This window comes from Lithobates pipiens, unplaced genomic scaffold (genome assembly GCF_037356315.1).
Source record: "Lithobates pipiens isolate NorthernLeopardFrog02 unplaced genomic scaffold, aLitPip1_a1.2 Scaffold_3, whole genome shotgun sequence".
Classification (NCBI taxonomy): domain Eukaryota; kingdom Metazoa; phylum Chordata; class Amphibia; order Anura; family Ranidae; genus Lithobates; species Lithobates pipiens.
Window position 1 is genome coordinate 222925045 of NW_027507790.1, and position 24591 is coordinate 222949635.

Genomic DNA, 24591 nt, shown 5'->3' on the forward strand with positions numbered 1-24591 from the left:
ATATAATATGAGGTCAAACCTTAGGAGTTTCAATTTGTATGCAATCAAGCAGGCCCTTGCACTACATGGTTTTGGTAAATCTGAAGATAAAAATCATCAGAAAATCTGATAGTGTGTATGGGGCTGGGTTCACATCATTGTAAATTGGATGCGGACAACCGCATCCAATTAGCAATAGCAGGAAATTGTGACTGGCTCTCTATGGAGCCAGTTCAAATATCTCTGCAGCAGGTCCAGTGCGTTTTGCACAAAAATGCTGCGCATCTTCTGCTCTGTTTTAGGTCCGAATTCAGCCCAAAATCCGGGCTGAAATCGGACCTGAAATGGAGAACCAGGATGCACCGAATCCCTGCTGACAGTCGAATGCGGCGATGGTGTGGATCCAGCCTTAAAGCAGTAGTAAAATGCAAAAAAAACAAAAAAAAACTTTATGACATACTAACCTTGAAACAAAGCACTCCAGTGGCACACTGTAACCGTTGCTTCCATCTTCATTTGGTCTTCTTTCCAGGGTCATGAGCGTCAGCTGTTTGGATTAGACATGTGCAATTTGTTTCATTCTGAATTACGTATATCGGCATGATGCGGTCGGGAAGCGGTTAATTTTGATATTTATTATTATTAATTCATTTAGCTATGACATTCAATATTTCAGATAATTAAGTAATTTCAGATAAATTCGTATTCGTTAGGTTCACTAACAGCTAAATTTGAAAGGAAATTCCAAAACCTATAATTTAATAGTTAGCTATTATTAGTTAATTAGTTATTCTTTCAAATTTTCGGATTTTCTTTCTTATTTTCAAGTTTACGAATTTTAGAATTTACGAATTGCGATCATAACGAATGACCTTAAAAAACGAAAAAGATGTAGCGGCCATAACCCTTTGTAGGGCGGCCTTGACTTATTGGGCTTACTGGTTACCTCCACTTGGCTTGTTTTTTCATGTCTACAGGTTCCCAGGGTTGATACCCAACAACTTGGATGCTGACACCAATAAAGTCCTTTTTGAAAGGTTTTATTTTGCAGGGGGAACATCCAATAACACAGTCTCTCATGGGAACAGAGGGCACGGGTGAAGAACTCAGGTACCTTGAACTGAAGGTCTAACAAAGTCTTTAATTCCACCCAAAGAGTAGCCACTCGCAGCTGGGTACTTCAAGGCTGAACAGATCACTAGCCAGAGATTATGCCAGTCAGCACGTTGACTCAAAACCTTGAGCAATCCTATGAACGTGTACAAGTTGTAACTAAGAGTGAACGGGAACCTTTTTCCTCAGTACCTGGAACGTTCTCTGTCTCTTTAATAGTACTGGAAAAAGCGTGGCTTCATCAATGTCCTTCCCAACTTATAACCAGGCACGTCTCAGGATGCCACTTGTCGGCCCTTATCCGAAGAGTCCTCCCCCGGTCACTTTCATGAGCTGTGGTGCCCCTCCAAGCCGAGAGCACACCCGAACATCTTAAATCCTCCGGAATAAATATTTGGAAAATCTGGTCTCCGGCCAGAAACACCAAAAGAGAGAATGCGAGCAAGGGGACTATTGCGGTGCACATTACACATTTGTAGACATTGAAACAACAAGAAAGGAAAACATATATGACATAAAATTTAATCGTTTATTAAAAATAAAAGCATTTTGCAATGTAACATAGCAATAACTCATGGGGAAGGTGTAGTATTTCAACTAGTTTCGCTTTTTCAGCTTCTTCAGGAAATACAAGCATCTAGAGATATGTACATAGGTCACAATTAGATCAATAAAAACTGTATGAAGTAATCTTTGATAATGACATAGAGAAAAATTGAGAAAAGAACAATTATACAATGCATATAAAATATTGTTGCAGGGTCTTACCCAAACGCCTTAGCCCCAAGGTAGCTCAGACATACCGGGGGGAGTCTGAGCTACCTTGGGGCTAAGGCGTTTGGGTAAGACCCTGCAACAATATTTTATATGCATTGTATAATTGTTCTTTTCTCCATTTTTCTCTATGTCATTATCAAAGATTACTTCATACAGTTTTTATTGATCTAATTGTGACCTATGTACATTCCCTAGATGCTTGTATTTCCTGAAGAAGCTGAAAAAGCGAAACTAGTTGAAATACTACACCTTCCCCATGAGTTATTGCTATGTTACATTGCGAAATGCTTTTATTTTTAATAAACGATTAAATTTTATGTCATATATGTTTTCCTTTTTTGTTGTTTCAATGTCTACAAATGCGTAATGTGCACCGCAATAGTACCCTTGCTCGCATTCTCTCTTTTGGTGTTTCTGGCCGGAGACCAGATTTTCCAAATATTTATTCCATATATAATTGGGATGATGGTGCATCATGAAAATTAATATTCCTAATTTACTACTTTATGAGGCCATATCTAATTATCTTAAATCCTCCCTCAGTTACTGCGCCTCGGACCAGCAGGTTCCAAGACTCGGGAACGGACGGATCCCTACCCCAGATCAGACAGGTCTATTGGGGGTAACTAACAGGAACATGTTGCGGGATGTCGGACACCCCGTGACCGCTACCCCAGTCCTGGAAAAAGAACAGTCCACATGGGCCTCACAAACTCCTCTCCCTAAACACGTGACCCCAACATCTTAAGTACCCCCTCCCAGACTCCTCAGTGAGGCCGGCACTCCCGCTGATTGGCTCCGATACCCAAAACGTCCAACTAGGCCTGGTTCTGGCCTGTCATGTGCACCTCACCACACACATGACCAAGCAGAACTTCTAACATAGCCCAGCCAAACTGATGTCAATGTCAACCTACATAATTAACCCTCAGAACCCCTACTGCTCTGAGGCAAAAACTAAATTTACACCTGTGTGACACTTTAGCCAAAATGTCACCCGCTACAAAGAAATAAAAAAAAAGAATGAAACAAAAGCAAACAAAGTTTTCAGCAGTGCACATGTCTAGTTTGAATGGCCAAGCTGCACGGCAGCACAAACCTCTGAATGGATGGCACCGTCCATTCGGGGAGCAGTGCGCATGCACTGGCGACATCACTGACTGCTACTAAAATAAATATTTATTATTTTTACCGTGCTTATCATTGGCTTACCTGTAGGTATAAATCAAAAAGTGGACTCTCCTGTTGCTTTAAGCTGGGTACACACTGAGTTTTTTGTTTTTTTTCATTCAACCAGCAAGATTAAGGAAAAAAGCACAAGTAAGGTGGATGCAGTAATCTCCCCTTGCTGTGCTATTGTATGTAGGTTTGTGTCGTTATGCGGGATTCCTTGTGGCTGTGTAACAGCCCAGACAAGGGAGGGATCTTGGCTTTTCTCATACTTCAGTGCACAGGGATGAACTGAGCTTTAGAACTCAATGAGATTAACAAACTGGAATGAATACAGTTTTACAAAGACTTTCAGGCACTCTAGCTATATATTATAGCTATTATAATATCCAATTTCTTTTAAAGAAACAGATAAAAATAAATCTAAAACTGGCCAAGCACATAAGTCTCATTTCACTATCATAAGGTATTGCACAATCCATGTGTGTCATATGTGACCAGCATACTCTATAAGACCCCTTTCACACTGAGGCGCTCGAAAACTGCCCATATTTGCAACACTTTTGTGATGCTTTTCAAACGCTTTTGTGGCGCACTTTTTTTAAGGTCACGTGACTCAAAAGAACCATTTTTCTGCGCTTTTGAAGCTCTTTTGCAGCGCTTTTCAGTCACTTTTGAAGCACTTCCCATTCATTTCAATAGACAGGGATGTTTTTGAGGTAATTTTTTAAGCGATCCAAAGATGCAGCTTGCAGGACTTTTTTCACCGCCCCAGTGTGAAAGGATCCATTGATATTAATGGAAAGCGGTTTTCAGGAGCTTTTAAGGCGATTTGTTTTAGCGTGAAAGCGCCAGAAAAAGGCCTCAGTGCATAGCTCCCAACTGTCCCTGATTTTGAGGGACTGTCCCCGATTTGGAGCAATGTCCCTCTGTCCCTCATTCCTGCTCATTTGTCCCTCATTTTGATCTGATCTATATAGTTGTATATGTAGCGCCAGCTCCCGAAGAGCACGCGCTATGTGTTTTTGAAATTTAACATTACACCTAAACTGCAGTTTGGTTTGGGTATAATTACTCCAAATTTAGTCCTCAGCATCAGTCTGACTAGACTATAGAGTGTTCGGCCTGGCCATAGGGGGCACTGTCTCTTTTGGCAGGCATGGAAACACAGTCTGGTTGGGTGCTTTAAGGTTACTTTCTCTCTGAGTCAGCCCAGTGGGAGTGTCACTCTTGCTGTGCTTTCTAGGAGAGGGTACTTAAGACCTGAATGTCACATGTTTCGGGGTTCCGGTCCAGAAGTATGTTCTGACTGCATGGTCCTGGTCCTCCTGACCAGCCCCCAGTACGCCAATGGCCTGGGGTGCAGATCCACCCGACTTTATGCCTCGGAGCTGGCTAGCCCGTGGCGAGGAAACTAAAGCAAGGATTTGGAGGTGGTCCGGTGCCATCTCAGGTTGTGGAGAGGCCCAGCAACTTCGTTGTTATCCAGGGGAGGACTCTTCAGAAGAAGTCCACACAAGGGTTGGTTTCTTAGCAAGAGCCTGGTAAAGCTGAAGGACCTAAGTGAATCCAATCTCATGTGGTATCGCTGGACCGGCTGCAAGATACTGGTACCGCACGAGTGTTCTGTAAGTTTTCTAGTTTCCTGTACATGGTCTACAACAATGTCTGTGGCAGAGACTTATTCCTGCCTCAAGCACCCTGTTGGCTGCTAGGCCTGGTGAGAGAAGGACTATCCAACTAGGGTGAAGATCCAGCTGTGAATGGCTATTCTCTGGATTTTATTCAAAGTAAGAAAGTTCTTTTATTACTGATTTTGACACTAAGTCCTTGTACACACGGTCGGAGAATCCGTTCGAATGTGTCCTATCGGACCGTGTCGTCTATTCCTTCCACTGATATGAGACGCTATTCCTTCCACTGATATGAGACCCTATTCCTTCCACTGATATGAGACGCTATTCCTTCCACTGATATGAGACGCTATTCCTTTATTCCTTCCACTGATATGAGACCCTATTCCTTCCACTGATATGAGACGCTATTCCTTCCACTGATATGAGACGCTATTCCTTCCACTGATATGAGACGCTATTCCTTCCACTGATATGAGACGCTATTCCTTCCACTGATATGAAACCCTATTCCTTCCACTGATATGAGACGCTATTCCTTCCACCGATAATCGATCAGCACAACCCCCCCCCCCTGTCAGAGGAGCAGCCGATCGGCTCTCCTCTACTCGCGTCTGACAGACGCGAGGGAGGAAAAGCTGATCACCGGCTCTTCCTATTTACACTGATCAGCCGTGATTGGACACGGCTGATCACGTGGTAAAGAGTCTCCTTCGGACCCTATATCACTGATATGAGACCCTATTCCTTCCACTGATATGAGACCCTATTCCTTCCACTGATATGAGACGCTATTCCTTCCACTGATATGAGACGCTATTCCTTCCACTGATATGAGACGCTATTCCTTCCACTGATATGAGACGCTATTCCTTCCACTGATATGAAACCCTATTCCTTCCACTGATATGAGACGCTATTCCTTCCACCGATAATCGATCAGCACAACCCCCCCCCCCTGTCAGAGGAGCAGCCGATCGGCTCTCCTCTACTCGCGTCTGACAGACGCGAGGGAGGAAAAGCTGATCACCGGCTCTTCCTATTTACACTGATCAGCCGTGATTGGACACGGCTGATCACGTGGTAAAGAGTCTCCTTCGGACCCTATATCACTGATATGAGACCCTATTCCTTCCACTGATATGAGACGCTATTCCTTCCACTGATATGAGACGCTATTCCTTCCACTGATACGAGACGCTATTCCTTCCACTGATATGAGACCCTATTCCTTCCACTGATATGAGACGCTATTCCTTCCACTGATATGAGACCCTATTCCTTCCACTGATATGAGACGCTATTCCTTCCACTGATATGAGACGCTATTCCTTCCAATGATATGAGACGCTATTCCTTCCACTGATATGAGACGCTATTCCTTCCACTGATATGAGACCCAATTCCTTCCACTGATATGAGACGCTATTCCTTCCACTGATATGAGACGCTATTCCTTTATTCCTTCCACTGATATGAGACCCTATTCCTTCCACTGATATGAGACCCTATTCCTTCCACTGATATGAGACACTATTCCTTCCACTGATATGAGACGCTATTCCTTCCACTGATATGAGACGCTATTCCTTCCACTGATATGAGACGCTATTCCTTCCACTGATATGAGACGCTATTCCTTCCACTGATATGAGACGCTATTGCTTCCACTGATATGAGACCCTATTGCTTCCACTGATATGAGACGCTATTCCTTCCACTGATACAAGACGCTATTCCTTCCACTGATATGAGACGCTATTCCTTCCACTGATATGAGACGTTATTCCTTCCACTGATATGAAACCCTATTCCTTCCACTGATATGAAACGCTATTCCTTCCACCGATAATCGATCAGCACAACACCCCCTGTCAGAGGAGCAGCCGATCGGCTCTCCTCTACTCGCGTCTGACAGACGCGAGGGAGGAAAAGCTGATCACGGCTCTTCCTATTTACACTGTGATCAGCCGTGATTGGACACGGCTGATCACGTGGTAAAGAGTCTCCTTCGGACCCTATATCACTGATATGAGACCCTATTCCTTCCACTGATATGAGACCCTATTCCTTCCACTGATATGAGACGTTATTCCTTCCACTGATATGAGACGCTATTCCTTCCACTGATACAAGACACTATTCCTTCCATTGATATGAAACCCTATTCCTTCTGGGCTGTGCCGATAATCGATCAGCACAACCCCCCCTGTCAGAGGAGCAGCCGATCGGCTCTCCTCTACTCGCGTCTGACAAACGCGAGGGAGGAAAAGCCGATCACCGGCTCTTCCTATTCACACTGTGATCAGCCGTGATTGGACACGGCTGATCACGTGGTAAAGAGTCTCCTTCAGAGACTCTTTACCGAGATCGTAGTTGCGGGGTGTCAGACTGACACCCCGCAACAACGATCGCCGCGATGCACGCCCCCGGGGGCACGCAGCGGCATAATATCCTGATAACATCATATCACGTCCGGTCAGGATATTAAAACCACTCTGCCGCCGTGCTTTTGTTATAGGGCGGGCGGCAAGTGGTTAAGTTAATAAATCACAGAAAAAAACACAAAAAAAGTGCATTAACCACATGTCGACCAGCCACCGCTGTTGTACTGCGGCAGAATGGCTCAGCTGGGCGAAACAACGTTATGTAACATTGCTTCACCTGTGGCCACTAGGGGGCGCACATGCCCCCTGCTCGCCCCCCGAGCCGATGCGAGTGCCCATTGGTTTTGATCACCGCCGGGCTCCCACGATCACTAAGGGCACACGGAGAACCTGGAACTGTGTGTATAAACACACAGTTTACAGTTCTCTGAGGGGAAAACAGACAGATCGTCTCTTCATACAGAGTATGAACAGAAGATATGTTATCTTCCCTGCACAGTCCCCTCCCCCTTCAGTTAGAGCACAACTTGGACACACATTAACCCCTTCACTGCCCCCTAGGCTTAACCCCTTCACTGCCAGTAATATTTTTACAGTAATCAGTGCATTTCTAATTGCACTGATCGCTGTAATAATGTTAATGGTCCCAAAAATGTGTCAAACTTGTCCGACATGTCCGCCATGTCGCAGTCCCAATAAAAATTGTTGATCGCATCCATTACTAGTAAAAATAATATATTTATAAAAATGCCATAAAACGATCCCCTATTTTGTAGACGCTATAACTTTTGCGCAAAGCAATCAATATGTGCTTTTTGTGATTTTTTTTACCAAAAATATGTAGAAGAATACGTATCGGCCTAAACTGAGGGAAAAAAAATGTTATATATTTTTTGGGAATATTTATTACAGCAAAAAGTAAAAATTAATGTGCTCTTTTTTTAAATTGGCGTGCTTTTTGGTTTATAGAGCAAAAGATAAAAAACGCAGAGGTGATCAAATACCAACAAAAGAAAGCTCTATTTGTGGGGAAAAAAAGGACATCAATTTTGTTTGGGAGCCACGTCACACAACTGCGCAATTGTCAGTTAAAGCAACATAGTACCGAATTGCAAAAAGTGCTCTGGTCTTTGGCCAGCCAAATGGTCCAGGGCTTAAGTGGTTAAACATATGAGGAACTCATCCTAAATTGACATATCTGTGCAAATAAAGTCCATATAAATTGTGCAAACACTGTGCATAAATATTATTAAAAAAATATAAATATAAACTTCAAAAAGGTGCTCAGATTTTATAAACATCAATGGGTCCTCTTTCTTTGCCATGAAGGAAGGAATGATGATAATGTGCACAACCGAAGAAAAAGTGCTACCAAAATAAGGTGACCGGATTTTTTAAATTAAATCCGGGCACATATATTTATTAGTAATGGCGGCAATCAGCGCTCTCTGCCCATCGCCGCTGCCACCTGCCTCACAGTGTGTCAAGTCTTACTCTCCGGGCCCCGGCTACTACTGGGTGAGGAGTGGAGGAAAATCACTCTGCCAGGGAAGGCAGGGAGATAAGCAGGTAGGCGGCTGGCCGGGACTTGAGCCAAGGCAGAAGAACATGCGAGCAGAGCTGGATGGGCACCCGAAACTGAAGAAATATTCCCTCCGCTCCAACCAGCACATGATCATCAGAAGGGGGCATAGATAATGGAAAAAAATACATTCCCGAAAGCTAGCACTGACTGTCTTTGAAATGACCAGAGCCCCTGTTCAAATCCAAACCGGGGACAAAACCGGGGACAGACTTGGTCCGGGGACAGTGTCCTCAACCTGGGGATTGTCCCCGGAAACCGGGGATGTCTGGTCACCCTATACCAAAAGGAATCATCACAAGCGATTAAATGAGCTCCTTACCAGCTCCTCTGATCCCAAAAGGAGATCATTAGACGCTTTGCAGCCATATACACCACAAACTTGCATGTAAAGGTTCCACAATCTACTAAGCCAAGATAGACTCCATGGAGGAAGTTAAAGTATAGAAAAATCCACATAGTGTAGTATTTCACCAAGATATTAATAAAATGATAAAATCGCACTTAAATTTTTGAAGGAATTACACAGCATGTGTTACAAACAACTGGCAGATCCAAGCGGAATAATGTGTGTGCAGAGACCCCTCCCAACACGTTTCTCTGTAACCAGTGTCGTCGGGGTATATGAGGCTCTGTTTTAAATGATGCAGCACTTTTCCTCTCACTAACACCAATGATGGGTCACTAGTGCTCCCACTGACACCAATGATGGGACACTAGTCCTCCCACTGACACAAATACAGTGGTGTGAAAAAGTGTTTGCCCCCTTCCTCATTTCCTGTTCCTTTGCATGTTTGTCACACTTAAGTGTTTCGGAACATCAAACCAATTTAAACAATAGTCAAGGACAACACAAGTAAACACAAAATGCAATTTGTAAATGAAGGTGTTTATTATTAAAGGTGAAAAAAAATCCAAACCATCATGGCCCTGTGTGAAAAAGTGATTGCCCCCTAAACCTAATAACTGGTTGGGCCACCCTTAGCAGCAACAACTGCAACCAAGCGTTTGCGATAACGTGCAATGAGGCTTTTACAGCGTCCTGGAGGAATTTTGGCCCACTCATCTTTGCAGAATTGTCCTAATTCAGTTACATTAGAGGGTTTTCGAGCATGAACGGCCTTTTTAAGGTCATACCACAACATCTCAATAGGATTCAGGTCAGGACTTTGGCTAGGCCACTCCAAAGTCTTCATTTTGTTTTTCTTCAGCCATTCGGTGGTGGACTTGCTGGTGTGTTTAGGATCATTGTCCTGCTGCAGAACCCAAGTTCGTTTCAGCTTGAGTACACGAACAGATGGTCGGACATTCTCCTTCAGGATCTCTTGGTAGACAGCAGAATTCATAGTTCCTTTTATCACGGCAAGTCTTCCAGGTCCTGAAGCAGCAAAACAGCCCCAGACCATCACACTACCACCACCATATTTTACTGTTGGTATAATGTTCTTTTTATGAAATGCAGTGTTCCTTCTACGCCAGATATACTTGGACACACACCTTCCAAAGAGTTCCACTTTTGTCTCATCGGTCCACAGAATGTTGTCCCAAAAGTCTTGGGGATCATCAAGATGTGTTGTGGAGAAATTGAGACGAGCTTTGATGTTCTTTTTGCTCAGCAGTGGTTTTCTCCTTGGAACTCTGCCAGGCAGGCCATTTTTGCCCAGTCTTTTCCTGATGGTGGAGGCATGAACGCTGACCTTAACTGAGGCAAGTGAGGCCTGCAGTTCCTTGGACGTTGTTGTGGGGTCTTTTGTGACCTCTTGGATGAGTCGTCGCTGCGCTCTTGGGGTAATTTTGGGCGGCCGGCCACTCCTGGGAAGGTTCACCACTGTTCCATGTCTTCGCATTTGTGGATAATGGCTCTCACTGTGGTTCGCTGGATTCCCAAAGCTTTGGAAATGGCATTATAACCCTTTCCAGACTGATAGATCTCAATTACTTTCTTTCTCATCTGTTCCTGAATTTCTTTGGGTCTCGGCATGATGTGTAGCTTTTAAGGATCTTCTGGTGGACCTTACTGTGTCAAGCAGCTCCTATTTAAGTGATGCCTTGATTGTGAACAGGTGTGGCAATAATCAGGCCTGGGTGTGGCTATAGAAATTGAACTCAGGTGTGGACAACCACAGTTATAGTATGTTTTAACAAGGGGGGCAATCACTTTTTCACACAGGGCCATGATGGTTTGGATTTTTTTTCACCTTTAATAATAAACACCTTCATTTACAAATTGCATTTTGTGTTTACTTGTGTTGTCCTTGACTATTGTTTAAATTGGTTTGATGTTCCGAAACACTTAAGTGTGACAAACATGCAAAGGAACAGGAAATGAGGAAGGGGGTAAACACTTTTTCACACCACTGTAATAGGTCACTATTAATCCCACTGACACCAACAATGAAGAAATATTCCTCCCACTGACACCAACAATGGGGAAACATTCCTTCCATTAAAACCATTATTCCTCCCAACAACACCAACAATGGAACATTATTCCTCCCGCTAATACCAATGATGGGGCATTATAACCCCTTCTACTGGCCACGGACTCTATGTAATTGTTTTACTCCCACTGACCACCAAAGCTTAAACCATTGTTTACTTCCTCTGAAGCTGGGGTATTTTCTACTTCCACTGGCCACACTTCAGCCTCTATGAAATCTGAAGCACAGTAAACTGGCTGTTTGGTTAGAAAATTTGGAGACTACTGCTCAGGTACGACAGTGGCGGCTGGTGTTTTTTTTTTGGGGGGGGGGGGTCGAACAACCGCCCTCCCCCCTCGGCGGCCAGCGGCACCTCAAACCCCCCAGCACCCCCTGCCTGCTCACTGTCTTACCCCATCTAGGTGGCAGGTATCGGGTAGCGGTGGCAGGCATCAGGCAGCGGCATCGGACATTAGGTGGCGGGCATCAGGTGGCAGGCAGCAGCATCGGGCATCAGGCGTGCAACTCCTCCCCAATTTCTAAGCGTTCAATAGGATCGCCTGTGCTTTCAGCCAATCAGGATCACTGTTAAAATTGTGAATATTCATTTTCTATTGTAACACGCCCGGGTGGGCTCAGATCGCATTCTCTGCGCCCCGAGCTCACCCTATTTTGCAGCCTATTAGAGCCTCTGGCTCTAATCAGTGCTTCAAAGAAACACCCCGCCCCATTGGAATCCATGCATCTGGCATTCTAAAAGGGGTCGGACGTAAAGATTGGGGTGGCAGCACCCGTGCGGGACCTCCAAATATGCTGAGCAGCCACTCCTGGTCTCCACCCATTATCTTCCAGAATGTTCTCCAGCACTCTGAAAACTGGGGGGAGGGGGGCACCAGAGATCTGCTGAGATGAATCATCCAGCCCTGAACTCTAATAACCCTTACCCAATTGCATACTCACAAATTTACAGCATGAGTCAGAGTATGGTTTGCCTACTCTACTTCTAGCACACACTAGAGGGTGTTAGAGGAATTTAAAAAAAAAACAAATGTTAGGTTCAACTGGTCATTTTATCCTTGGGTTGTACAGAACCTCTTTTAATGTCCCATTCTGGTTCCAGACCTCCAAGAAATGCCTGGTACTTCTGGGCATCGGGCACATGTGATAATACTCCTGCCTCCCCCTAATTTAGACCCCTAAAAATAGCGCCTGCAAAGTGCCCTGAAAGAGCCGCTCCTCACACTCCAGTGTAAAAGACTGAGGGCTTTCACACTGGAGCGGTGCGCTGGCAGGGCGGTAAAAAAAGTCCTGCTAGCAGCATCTTTGGAGCAGTGAAGGAGTGGTGTGTATACCGCTCCTTCAACACTACTGCTCATTGAAATAAATAGGGTAGCGCGGCTATACCGCCGGCAAAGCGCCGCCACAGCAGCGCTTTGCGGTGGTTTTACCCCTTTCTTGGCCGCTAGCTAGGGTAAAAGTATACGTATTTATTAAATTAGCAATGAGGGTACTCACATAAAGCAAATGACAAAAACACTTATCTCCACGAGCAGCGAGCTCGTTTGCCTACATCAGAAAGAGCAGTTTCACACAGGGGAAACTCTGCATCCGACTTCAGGTCGCTCCAAGTCACCCCAAGTCGCGCTGTTGAGAAAATCAATGTTCGTTAATGGAGCCGTCTTAATGTACACTACAGCAGTCGCTCCGACTTCAAAAAAGGTTCCTGTACTACTTCAATTCGACTTCTAGGCGACTTGTACCCATTGATTTCAAAGAAAGTCGCCTCCAAGTCGAATCTCCATCTATATTGAAGCGACAATGTCGCCTCTCTCACAGAATAATCAGCTCTTGAGGGGAAACTCCACGCCAAATTTTAAATAAAAAAACCGCATGGGTTCCCCCTCCAGGAGCATACCAGGCCCTTAGGTCTGGTATGAATTTTAAGGGGAACCCCCTACCCCGAAAAAATGATTTGGGGCTCCCCCCAAAATCCATACCAGACCCTTACCGAGCACACAGCCTGGCCATTCAGGAAAGGGGGTGGGGACGAGCGAGCGCCTTCCCCTCTTGAACCATACCAGGCCGCATGCCTTCAACATGGGGGGTGGGTGCTTTTGGGGAAGGGGGACGCCCCATGGCCCCCCAACCCAAAGCACCTTGTCCCCATGTTGATGAGGACAAGGGCCTCTTCCCGACAACCCTGGGCGTTGGTTGTCGGGGTCTGCAGGCGGGGGGCTTATCGGAATCCGGGAGCCACCTTTAAGGGGGCCCCCAGATCCCGGCCCCCCACCCTATGTGAATGAGTAAGGGGTACTCTTATCCGAGCACGCAGCCCGGCCGGTCAGGAAAGAGGGTGGGGACGAGAGAGCGCCCCCCCCCCCCCCCCGAACCGTACCAGGCCGCATGCCTTCTACATGGGGGGGTGGGTGCTTTGGGGAAGGGGGGCGCCCTGCGGCTTGTACCCATTGATTTCAATGGAAGTCGCCTCCAAGTCGAATCTCCATCTATATTGAAGCGACAATGTCTCCTCTCTCAGAATAATCAGCTCTCGAGGGGGAACTCCATGCCAAATTTTAAATAAAAAACTGGCATGGGTTCCCCCTCCAGGAGCATACCAGGCCCTTAGGTCTGGTATGGATTTTAAGGGAAACCCCCCTACCCCGAAAAAATGACGTGGGGCTCCCCCAAAATCCATACCAGACCCTTATCCGAGCATGCAGCCAGGCCAGTCGGGAAAGGGGGTGGGGACGAGTGAGCCCTCCCCCCCTGAACCGTACCAGGCCGCATGCCTTCTACATGGGGGGGTGGGTGCTTTGGGGAAGGGGGGCGCCCTGCGGCCCCCCCACCCCAAAGCACCTTGTCCCCATGTTTATGAGGACAAGGGCCTCTTCCCGACAACCCTGGCCGGTTGTCGGGGTCTGTGGGCGGGGGGGCGTATCGGAAACAGGAAGCCCCCTTAATAAGGGGGCCTCCAGATCCCGGCCCCCCACCCTGTGTGAAGGAGTAAGGGGTACATCGTACCCCTACCCATTCACCTGGGGAAAAAAGTGTCAATAAAAAAAAAACACAACAGGTTTTTAAAGTAATTTATTAATCAGCTCCGGGGGTCTTCTTCCAACTTCGGGGTCTTCTTCTGACTTCTCTGCTCTGTTCGGCCTCTTCTCCCAGTATCCAGCCTCTTCTCCCACTCTCCAGTGTCATCTCTCGCTCTTCTGTCGGCTCCTCCACTATCTTCTTCCAGCTCTTTTACTAGCGGAGGAGCCGACAGAAGAGCGAGAGATGACGCCGGAGATCGGGAGAAGAGGCCGGGCACTGGGAGAAGAGGCCGAACAGAGCGGAGAAGTCGGAAGAAGGCCCCCGAAGTCGGAAGAAGTCCCCCGGAGCTGATTAATAAATTTCTTTGAAAACCTGTGTTGTTTTTTTTTATTGACACTTTTTTTCCCCAGGTGAATGGGTAGGGGTATGATGTATCCCTTACTCCTTCACATATGGTGGGGGGCTGGGATCTGCTCGTCCCCACCCCCTTTCCTGACCGGCCGGGCTGCGTGCTCGGATAAAGGTCTGGTATGGATTTTGGGGGGAGCCCCACGTCATTTTTTCGGGGTAGGGGGGTTTTCCTTAAAATCCATACCAGACCTAAGGGCCTGGTACACTCCTGGAGGGGGAACCCATGCCGTTTTTTTTATTTAAAGTTTGGTGTGGAGTTCCCCCTCGAGAGCTGATTATTCTGTGAGAGAGGTGACATTGTCGCTTCAATATAGATGGAGATTCGACTTGGAGGCGACTTCCATTGAAATCAATGGGTACAAGCCGCAGGGCGCCCCCCTTCCCCAAAGCACCCACCCCCCCATGTAGAAGGCATGCGGCCTGGTACGGTTCAGGGGGGGTGCTCGCTTGTCCCCACCCCCTTTCCTGACCGGCCGGGCTGTGTGCTCGGATAAGGGTACCCCCTTACTCATTCACATAGGGTGGGGGGCCAGGATCTGGGGGCCCCCTTATTTAAGGGGCTCCCGGATTCCGATAAGCCCCCCACCCGCAGACCCCGACAACCAACGGCCAGGGTTGTCGGGAAGAGGCCCTTGTCCTCATCAACATGGGGGCAAGGTGTTTTGGGGTGGGGGGGACACAGGGCGTCCCCCTTCCCCAAAAGCACCCACCCCCTATGTTGAGGGCCTGGTATGGTTCAAGAGGTGGGTGCTCGCTCGTCCCCACCCCCTTTCCTGACCGGCCAGGCTGTGTGCTCGGATAAGGGTCTGGTATGGATTTTGGGGGGTGGGACCCACGTCATTTTTTTCGGGGTAGGGGGGTCCCCCTTAAAATTCATACCAGACCTAAGGGCCTGGTATGCTCCTGGAATTGGCATGGAGTTCCCCCTCGATAACTGATTATTCTCTGATTGGCCACAGCCAAAGTTGCCTGGCCTGGGGCGACTTAAAGTCGTGTTGTAAGTCATCCCAAGTCATGTTGATGTTGCTCCAGGTCGCGCTGTTATTCATACTCAGGTCGTGTCCAAGTTGCCTCCAAAAGTCGCGCTGGAAGTCGTGTTGCCCCCCCCTACGCGTGACATCACAACCACGTGACTTCATCAGTGGATCCCCTGACACGAAGAGGAGATATTCTATTCCTCCAGCACTTTATTTTGCTACCTGCACATTGGAATGCACATTCACATAAAGAAGAAATAGACTCTACTCACTATTTGCAATTGCATTTTTGCACACTGTGGATTTGCATGGACCAGCTCTAGCTGATAGCCAGCACCATTTATTGTGTTATATAGTTTGCACTTTGGATTGTAATTTGCATTTTTTCACAGGCCAGTGGCACTCAGCACAGGAAGCTTTCCTATTTTTTACACTATATTGCTTTCTGCGCATTTTTTGCCTATTGCTGATTTTGCACTTTATTACTGATTTTGCACTATATTGCTGATTTTGCACCAATTTGTTTACTTGCACAACAGATTTTTGCTTTGCACTTTGTTATCACCATCTAGAATTTTGGATGTCATGATTTATTTGGAATTTTAAAGGTGTTATTAGCAATCTGTTGCACTCTCCCCTTATATATTGTATTACTATCTGAGCAGTGTAACGGTGGTATTAGCATAGTTCATTGCACTTTATGACCATCATTGACTCATTGAATTTATATTTGTACTGCTACCTGTTGCAGCACATTTTCCTATTCTGCTGGGAACAACGCTGCACCACTTTCTAATACAGATTTCTAAATTTTTTCTACAACGCTGCGATGGTGCCTCGCGTGTGGTTTCCTTTAAGTCCGCAGGAATTGTTGCAAGAACGGAGCATTTTAGTTTCCCTTTCAGCTTCCCTTTATTAAGCCAGTTCCTATTTAAATAAAGTCACCTTCTGAGAAGAGTAATTGTTCTTCACTTGGCAGCCGGCTAGCATTGCTCTCAATATAAAACAAGAAGGTATTTTCACAGCTACCCAGAACACACCAATAGGATCTTTCCTGTCACCTGCCTTTGTCTTCCATCATTACTGCTCTTCGGAATCACTGCATATGTAAGTAGCAAGACATTAAAGTTAATAATGAGTTAGCTATTACATTATTTTTGTTTCTTTGTTCGATTACTACATTGTAGCAGTTGCATACCAGCTGCAAATGCTATGTGGCTGATGTGAGGCCAGATAGGTAGCATTGCTCAGGTCTTTCCTATTGTTTTTCATCATTACAAAATTATTGATAAATGTGATTTGTACAGCATGCCTCGCCCTATTAGAAACATATAATGTGCATACTGTTATATAGTAAGAATAGTTACCAGGAAACTGGCAGCGATAAACACTGAGAAATGCCCCACAGGCATCTGACTGGTAAGAGCTAGCTGGATTTACTGTATACTTCAATGTGTAGGCTCAGAGTCATGGCTGCTGAAAGATACTCCATCACAAAGCAGTCTGCGTGATTATTCTATTAAGAAAGATCACACCTCCCAACTGTCCCTGATTTTGAGGGACTGTCCCAGATTTGGAGATGGGTCCCAGATGTCCCTCTGTCCCTCATTCCTCCTCATTTGTCCCTCATTTTGGTCTGATCTATATAGTTGTATATAAAATGCTCTTTTTATCTTTCAGAAAGTGTTTCCCAGTGCTAAACCTTTCATCCAAATTCTAAATTGCTGCATTTGTACAATTATACAATAGTAGTGGTAAAAAGAGCACTTGTGGATTTAATTAACCTTTTTTTGGCTTAATTCTCCTTTAAGGGGGTGTGGCAGGGGGGCGTGTCCTATGCCTACATACATTTGCTAGTAGGTATCCCTCGTTCCCATCTCAAAATGTTGGGAGGTATGAGAAAGATACCAACAGTATTTCTAGAGTAGTAACGCTAAACTTAAAATTACAGTGGTGTGAAAAAGTGTTTGCCCCCTTCCTCATTTCCTGTTCCTTTGCATGTTTGTCACACTTAAGTGTTTCGGAACATCAAACCAATTTAAACAATAGTCAAGGACAACACAAGTAGACCCAAAATGCAATTTGTAAATGAAGGTGTTTATTATTAAAGGTGAAAAAAAATCCAAACCATCATGGCCCTGTGTGAAAAAGTGATTGCCCCCTAAACCTAATAACTGGTTTGGCCACCCTTAGCAGCAACAACTGCAACCAAGCGTTTGCGATAACGTGCAATGAGGCTTTTACAGCGTCCTGGAGGAATTTTGGCCCACTCATCTTTGCAGAATTGTCCTAATTCAGTTACATTAGAGGGTTTTCGAGCATGAACGGCCTTTTTAAGGTCATACCACAACATCTCAATAGGATTCAGGTCAGGACTTTGGCTAGGCCACTCCAAAGTCTTCATTTTGTTTTTCTTCAGCCATTCGGTGGTGGACTTGCTGGTGTGTTTAGGATCATTGTCCTGCTGCAGAACCCAAGTTCGTTTCAGCTTGAGTACACGTACAGATGGTCGGACATTCTCCTTCAGGATCTCTTGGTAGACAGCAGAATTCATAGTTCCTTTTATCACGGCAAGTCTTCCAGGTCCTGAAACAGCAAAACAGCCCCAGACCATCACACTACCACCACCATATTTTACTGTTGGTATAATGTTCTTTTTCTGAAATGCAGTGTTCCTTCTACGCCAGATATACTTGGACACACCTTCCAAAGAGTTCCACTTTTGTCTCATCGGTCCACAGAATGTTGTCCCAAAAGTCTTGGGGATCATCAAGATGTGTTGTGGAGAAATTGAGACGAGCTTTGATGTTCTTTTTGCTCAGCGGTGGTTTTCTCCTTGGAACTCTGCCATGCAGGCCATTTTTGCCCAGTCTTTTGCTGATGGTGGAGGCATGAACGCTGACCTTAACTGAGGCAAGTGAGGCCTGCAGTTCCTTGGACGTTGTTGTGGGGTCTTTTGTGACCTCTTGGATGAGTCGTCGCTGCGCTCTTGGGGTAATTTTGGGCGGCCGGCCACTCCTGGGAAGGTTCACCACTGTTCCATGTCTTCGCCATTTGTGGATAATGGCTCTCACTATGGTTCGCTGGATTCCCAAAGCTTTGGAAATGGCTTTATAACCCTTTCCAGACTGATAGATCTCAATTACTTTCTTTCTCAATTGTTCCTGAATTTCTTTGGGTCTCGGCATGATGTGTAGCTTTTAAGGATCTTCTGGTGGACCTTACTGTGTCAAGCAGCTCCTATTTAAGCGATGCCTTGATTGTGAACAGGTGTGGCAATAATCAGGCCTGGGTGTGGCTAGAAAAATTGAACTCAGGTGTGGACAACCACAGTTATAGTATGTTTTAACAAGGGGGGCAATCACTTTTTCACACAGGGCCATGATGGTTTGGATTTTTTTTCACCTTTAATAATAAACACCTTAATTTACAAATTGCATTTTGTGTTTACTTGTGTTGTCCTTGACTATTGTTTAAATTGGTTTGATGTTCCGAAACACTTAAGTGTGACAAACATGCAAAGGAACAGGAAATGAGGAAGGGGGCAAACACTTTTTCACACCACTGTATATTAACAACTAAATCAGTGGCGTAACTAGAACTTTCAGGGCCCCGATGCAAGAAACCATGAAGGGCCCCCCTGAACCTCAGCCAGGGCCCTTCCCTCTGAGTCCGGCGGTGGAACTCCAGGGCGTGGTCACAGGTATGACCTTTGTGAGCCCTGTAGTTCCACCACTGGTATCAGTAGTTTTTTTTTTAATTAAATTTTTAGGTGACCCATTGGGGGACTGTCCCTAGGCAGGATGAGGTCCATGTCCTCAGAAGAGATGAGGTCCTTTTCTCCAGGGCATATGAAGTTACTGCACCCAGGTGAGAAGGGGTCCCTGTCCCCAGGGGAGATGGGGGTCCCTGTCCCCACGTGAGAAGGGGTCCCTGTCCCCAGGGGGAGATGGAGGGGGTATGTAATGGTGGGGTAATGTAATGGGGTCCTCTCACTCACCATGACCAAGCTGTAGACCGCGCACTCATCCATGTTGGCCTGGGCTCCATCCAGTGTGCTGGACTGGCGATCAGCATATCTCCCAGAAAGACCTTTCATCATCTGTGTATGACGGGAGAGGAGGGGGGCTGGCAGACAAGCCTGCAGTGTCCTCCAGGGGGCTCTCATAGGGCTGAACTGCATCTGTTTGCTTAAAGATTGTTTACCCGGGAGAAGTATACAGTGCAGTGTGGGCCGTCTTGGGGGGGGGGGGCGGGACTCTGGCTGGGGAGAACGACATCGGACTGAGTGGCAATGCATGGAGCAGAAGAGGGGTACTCTGAGGAGCCGGCTGAGGACACAAGTCATGCAGGGAATGCACAACTAAAAAGAGTAGCCAGTGCGATAGTCCAGCATGGAGCTCTGCTAGTTGCCCTCCACCTCCAGCCACCCGTGTGCATGGTGCACTGGTACCCCTAGCTGCCTATGCTGCTGCAGGCCATATGTAGAGGGGGCTGCATGGGCCCCCTGCATCACAGGGCCCGGTTGCGGTCGCTACCGCTGCACCCCCTATAGTTACGCCCCTGAACTAAATGTATAAAGCACTTCCAGCAGCTTAATTATCATTAATTATCATTAGTGAATATGCAGCTTCTTTATCTTTTATCTTTGCTTATGTTGCAGTTTAAGCTGGATCCATGACCAGTGTCCCGGGTTTCCTGTTTTAGGGTAGCTCCTTTCTCTTGCAGCATCCTATGGAGCCCCTATTGCACTAGGGACTAGAGTTGTGTCTGCCTACATTGTGTGCATCAATAGAAACACACAGTCCAGGATAGCAAGGCACTCCCCTCCCCCCCCCCCTTCCTTCTCAAAGCTAACAGACCTCTGGAGACTGCACTGGCCACTGTTAAAGAGGAGTTCTAGTCAGACAAAAAAAAAAAAGTAAATGTCAGCAGCTACAAATACCTGTCCAAGGATCCCGCGATGTCGGCACCCTAAGCCGTTTCATTCATTGGAATCGGGTGCAGGGGCCGGTATTCCAAGTAAGGGAAACCAGCAGTGCAGCCATCAGGATTACAGTCCATTTCCTAGTGCGCACGCACGAGTCGCGCTGTGCTTTCGAAATGGTCCCGTCGTCTTCTCAGACACACAGGTCCTAGAAGGCAGCCGGGGGCAGACATGACATAGATCGCTGTGCGACGATCTTACCAGGAAGTGGGAGTGGGTACCTGTCAAAATCAGATACCCCCCAACAAAAAGTGCCAAATGTGGTAGTGGGATAAATCTATCTTGTGGAGTCGAATATTACGGCATGAAGCTTCAATTTTAGATTTACCCATCTGAAATTAGCATACAAATCAGGCAATTACTGCTTCCAAAATCGAATCCTGTTATGAGAGAAGTACAGGACTGCCATTGCTGATCTTCTTCTATATATACAATTTCCTGGCTCTTTATTCACATTGGGACTTTACATGTATCCCCTTTGGATTATGCTTCCAATAACTACAGTATGAGTGTTTTTAAAAATGAAAAGTCTAAATACCTTTTCTCACACACAGCTGTGAGGTCACATGATCCTCCTCTGCTCTCCTTCCCAGATCTATGGAAGGAAGTGAGAGGGGCCAAGATTCCTTTGTGAGGGGGACCACGTGACCACACAGCAGAGGTGTGAGAAAAGGTATTTAGACTTTTTCATTTTAAGATAACACACACACTGTAATAATTGGCAGCGTAATCCAGAGGGGATACAAGTATATTTGCTGCTTATTGCAGTAGAATAGCAGTGGGAGGGCTGGGGAGGAGAGCTGCTCTAACACTGACAGGCAGGGAGGAAAGGGGGGAGATTCAAAGCAGAGAGCGGGATGACGGAGGCACATAAACTGACCACAGTATCATGGCTCAGCAGCCCTGATTACCATGGTCAGCACAGACAGGGGGACACAGGAACAGGCAGGATCAACCAGGTATATTACAACATAGGAAGGGACAGATTACATGGCACAAGCACTGTATTATAGATCATGCCTTGAAGGAACAGGATTTTTTTAGTTGTTTTATTTTAGGGTTACAACCACTTTAACCACTTACGGACTGCCCGCCTCAGTTTTACGAAGGCTGTTTGAAGGGGGGTATAATTGTTATGGCAGCAGCTAGTTGCCATAACCCTGGTATCCTCATCTTCAGCGGGCAGTCCGCTTCAAGATAAAAGTGGTCTCTGCAGCGATTTGCCGCGATCCGTCACCCTCCGCCGCTTACCAGAGCCGTCGGCAGCGGTGGAGGCGATCACGTCCTGTCTCCTGTCAGTTATGGACACGAGTGAGGGGAAGATGGCCCCCACCTGTCTCCATAGAATTGCTGGGCGGAAGAGATGTCAAAATGTCACTCTTTTTTGCAATTTTTTTTTTTTTTTTTTTTAGTCTAAATATGAGATCTGAGGACTTTTTGACCTCAGATCTCATATTTAAGAGATCTATTACCAGGGATGTTTACATTCCTTTTAATAGGAATAAAAGTGACAATTTTTTTTTTTTTAAACAGTGTAAAAATAAAAAGTAAAATAAATAATAATAAAATTAATATTTTCGTCCCGACGAGCTCACGCGCAGAAGCAAACGCATACGTGAGTAGCGCCCGCATATGAAAACGGTGTTCAAACCACATATGTCAGGTATCGCCATGATCGGTAGAGGAAGATCAATAATTCTAGCCCTAGACCTCCTCTGTAACGCAAAACATGCAACCTGTAGAATTTTTTAAACGTCACCTATGGAGATTTTTAAGGGTAAAAGTTTGTCGGCATTCCACGAGCGGGCACAATTTTGAAGCGTGACATGTTGGGTATCAATTTACTCGGCGTAACATTATTTTTCAAAATTTTTTTAAAAATTGGGCTAATTTAACTGTTGCCTTTTTCCAAAAAAAAGTGTGCTTGTAAGACTGCTGCGCAAATACGGTGCTAAAAAAAGTATTGCAATGACCGCCATTTTATTCTATAGGGTTTTAGAACCTCCAAACATTATATATTGTTTTTTTTTCTAAGTAATTTTCTAGCAAAAAAAAAAACTATTTTAAACATGTAAACACCAAAATCTCAAAACAAGGCTGGTCCTTAAAGCGGGAGTAAACCCGCTGCCATTTTTTTTTTACTCACCTGTAAGGCAAAAGGCATAATGAGCTAGTATGCACCGCATACTAACTCATCATGAAATACTTAGCTTAGAACGAGGCCCTGACATCTCACCCGATCCACGCCGAGGGAGCTGACATGTTCCCCTATGCGCATGTGCCGCTGCAGTCAGCGGCTCATTGCCAGGGGAATATCTCCAAAACCATACAGGTTTAGGAGATATTTTTTTTACCTACAGGTAAGCCTTATTATAGGCCTACCTATAGGTAAAAGTAAAAAAAAAAGAGTATACAACTGTTTTGAGTGGTTAAGGTCTATTCAAAGCCCAAACTTTTTTTTTTTTAGTTTTGGATTAAGAATAAATAGGCTTTTGCTGTCTGTTTCAGCAATTTTACATTTAGGGAATTTCCCTTCACTTCCTGTCCCAGAGACACATCAGGAGTTATGAGGGAAATCCTATTTTCGATAGCTGTCAAAGGAAAAGGTGTCTCCATCATTATTTCACTGCCTGTTCCTGTCACTTTCTGTGTCGGAGATTCTCCATAACCAACACATATACAAAATAGAAAAGTAGCAGTACAGACCTGGCTTTAGCACTGAGTGTAGTGCTCTTAAAGTTATTAGTATTCAAAAATTAGCTTTTAGAGCTTGGTCACATGACCCCTCAAAGCCGTGTCCTGGTTTTGATGGGTCAGGTCAAGTTCTATCTGCAAAGTTCTAAGCCAAACATCAAAGCCCATACCACAGCCTGCATTTTATAAATGGGTTGCAGGCCTCGGAGTTGAGTAACACCATGGCGTATATCGGAAACCGATATGTGCTCTACATCAGTGGTCATCAACCCTGTCCTCAGGGCCAAGTAACAGGCCAGGTTTTATGTATTACCTTGGGGAGATGCAGACTAGAATACTGCAATCACTGAGCAGAAAATGATATCACATGTGATGTATTTCAGTTATCTTGCAAACCTGGCCTGTTAGTGGACCACGAGGACAGGGTAGATGCCCACTGCTCTACATTATAAATGCCCCCCCCCCACTAGATGTCATTCAGTAACAGCTTACATCTACTCTATATACTGTACACTGTCATGGCTTTCAGTTCTCCCATCTTCCATTTTCACAAAGGGGCTGTGAAGAGACACATCCTCTTTTGACTTCCAATAATACTTTCAGTAAGGACAGAATTATGTTGAATCTCTATAACAAAAAATACTCCATATGTTTCAAATGTATTACCTGATGCTCCTTTAGGTTCATTTTGCTTAGACCAGGGGTCTCCAAACTTTCTAAGGAAAGGGCCAGTTTACTGTCCTTCACACTTTAGGAGGCTGGACTGACTGCGGCCAGTGAAAGTAGAAAATGCTCCGGCATTAGTGCCCCATCATTGATTTTATTGGGAGGAATAGTGCCCGTTGTTGGTATCAATTGGAAGAATAGTGCCCCATTAATGGTGTCAGTAGGGGAAATGGTGAGCAATCATTGGTGTAATTTGAGGGAATAGTGTCCCAAGGGCCAGATAAAGGCAAGCAAAGGACCACATCTGGCTCCCGGGTTTGGAGACCACTGGCGTAGGCCATTTCCTAGTGGGAAGAGTTTGCATTGTACTGTAAACAGGACTGGACTGGGACAAAAATTTGGCCCTGGACTTCATCCAGACTGGCCCACTTTAATTTTGCAAACAAGCACAAAAACAGTATATAAACTATACGCAATTGTGCAAAAAAAACATAAGTAGCAAAATATAAGGAGTCCTCACTAACCTCTTTTATTATTTCACTTATTCTTTTCTGCATTTTTCTCATCCTTCTCACATCACTGCATGAAGTTGAGGGCGAGCCGCACAGCCATTACTTTGATGGGCTGTCACTGAAACTGGCCCACTGAGCCATCGGCCCCCCGGGAAACTCCCTGTAGTCCCGATGCCTAGTACGTGCCTGACTGTAAGCAACAGCCTATAGTTGTCTACAGCAGAGGTGTGCAACCAAATCAGGGCC

General features: G+C 45.6%; 1 protein-coding gene across 3 annotated transcripts in view; it reads left to right on the forward strand.

The window, feature by feature from the left end:
* Positions 1 to 24591, forward strand: part of FYB1 (FYN binding protein 1) — a 301988-nt gene that overhangs the window by 72874 nt on the left and 204523 nt on the right. The window contains exon 1 of one of the 3 annotated variants that reach the window (XM_077462821.1): positions 16432 to 16593. The exons of the other annotated variants lie outside the window; for them this stretch is intronic. The gene's annotated coding sequence lies outside the window, so the exon portion shown is untranslated. Of the gene's footprint in view, positions 1 to 16431; positions 16594 to 24591 lie in introns of those variants that run through there. 3 annotated transcript variants of the gene reach the window in all.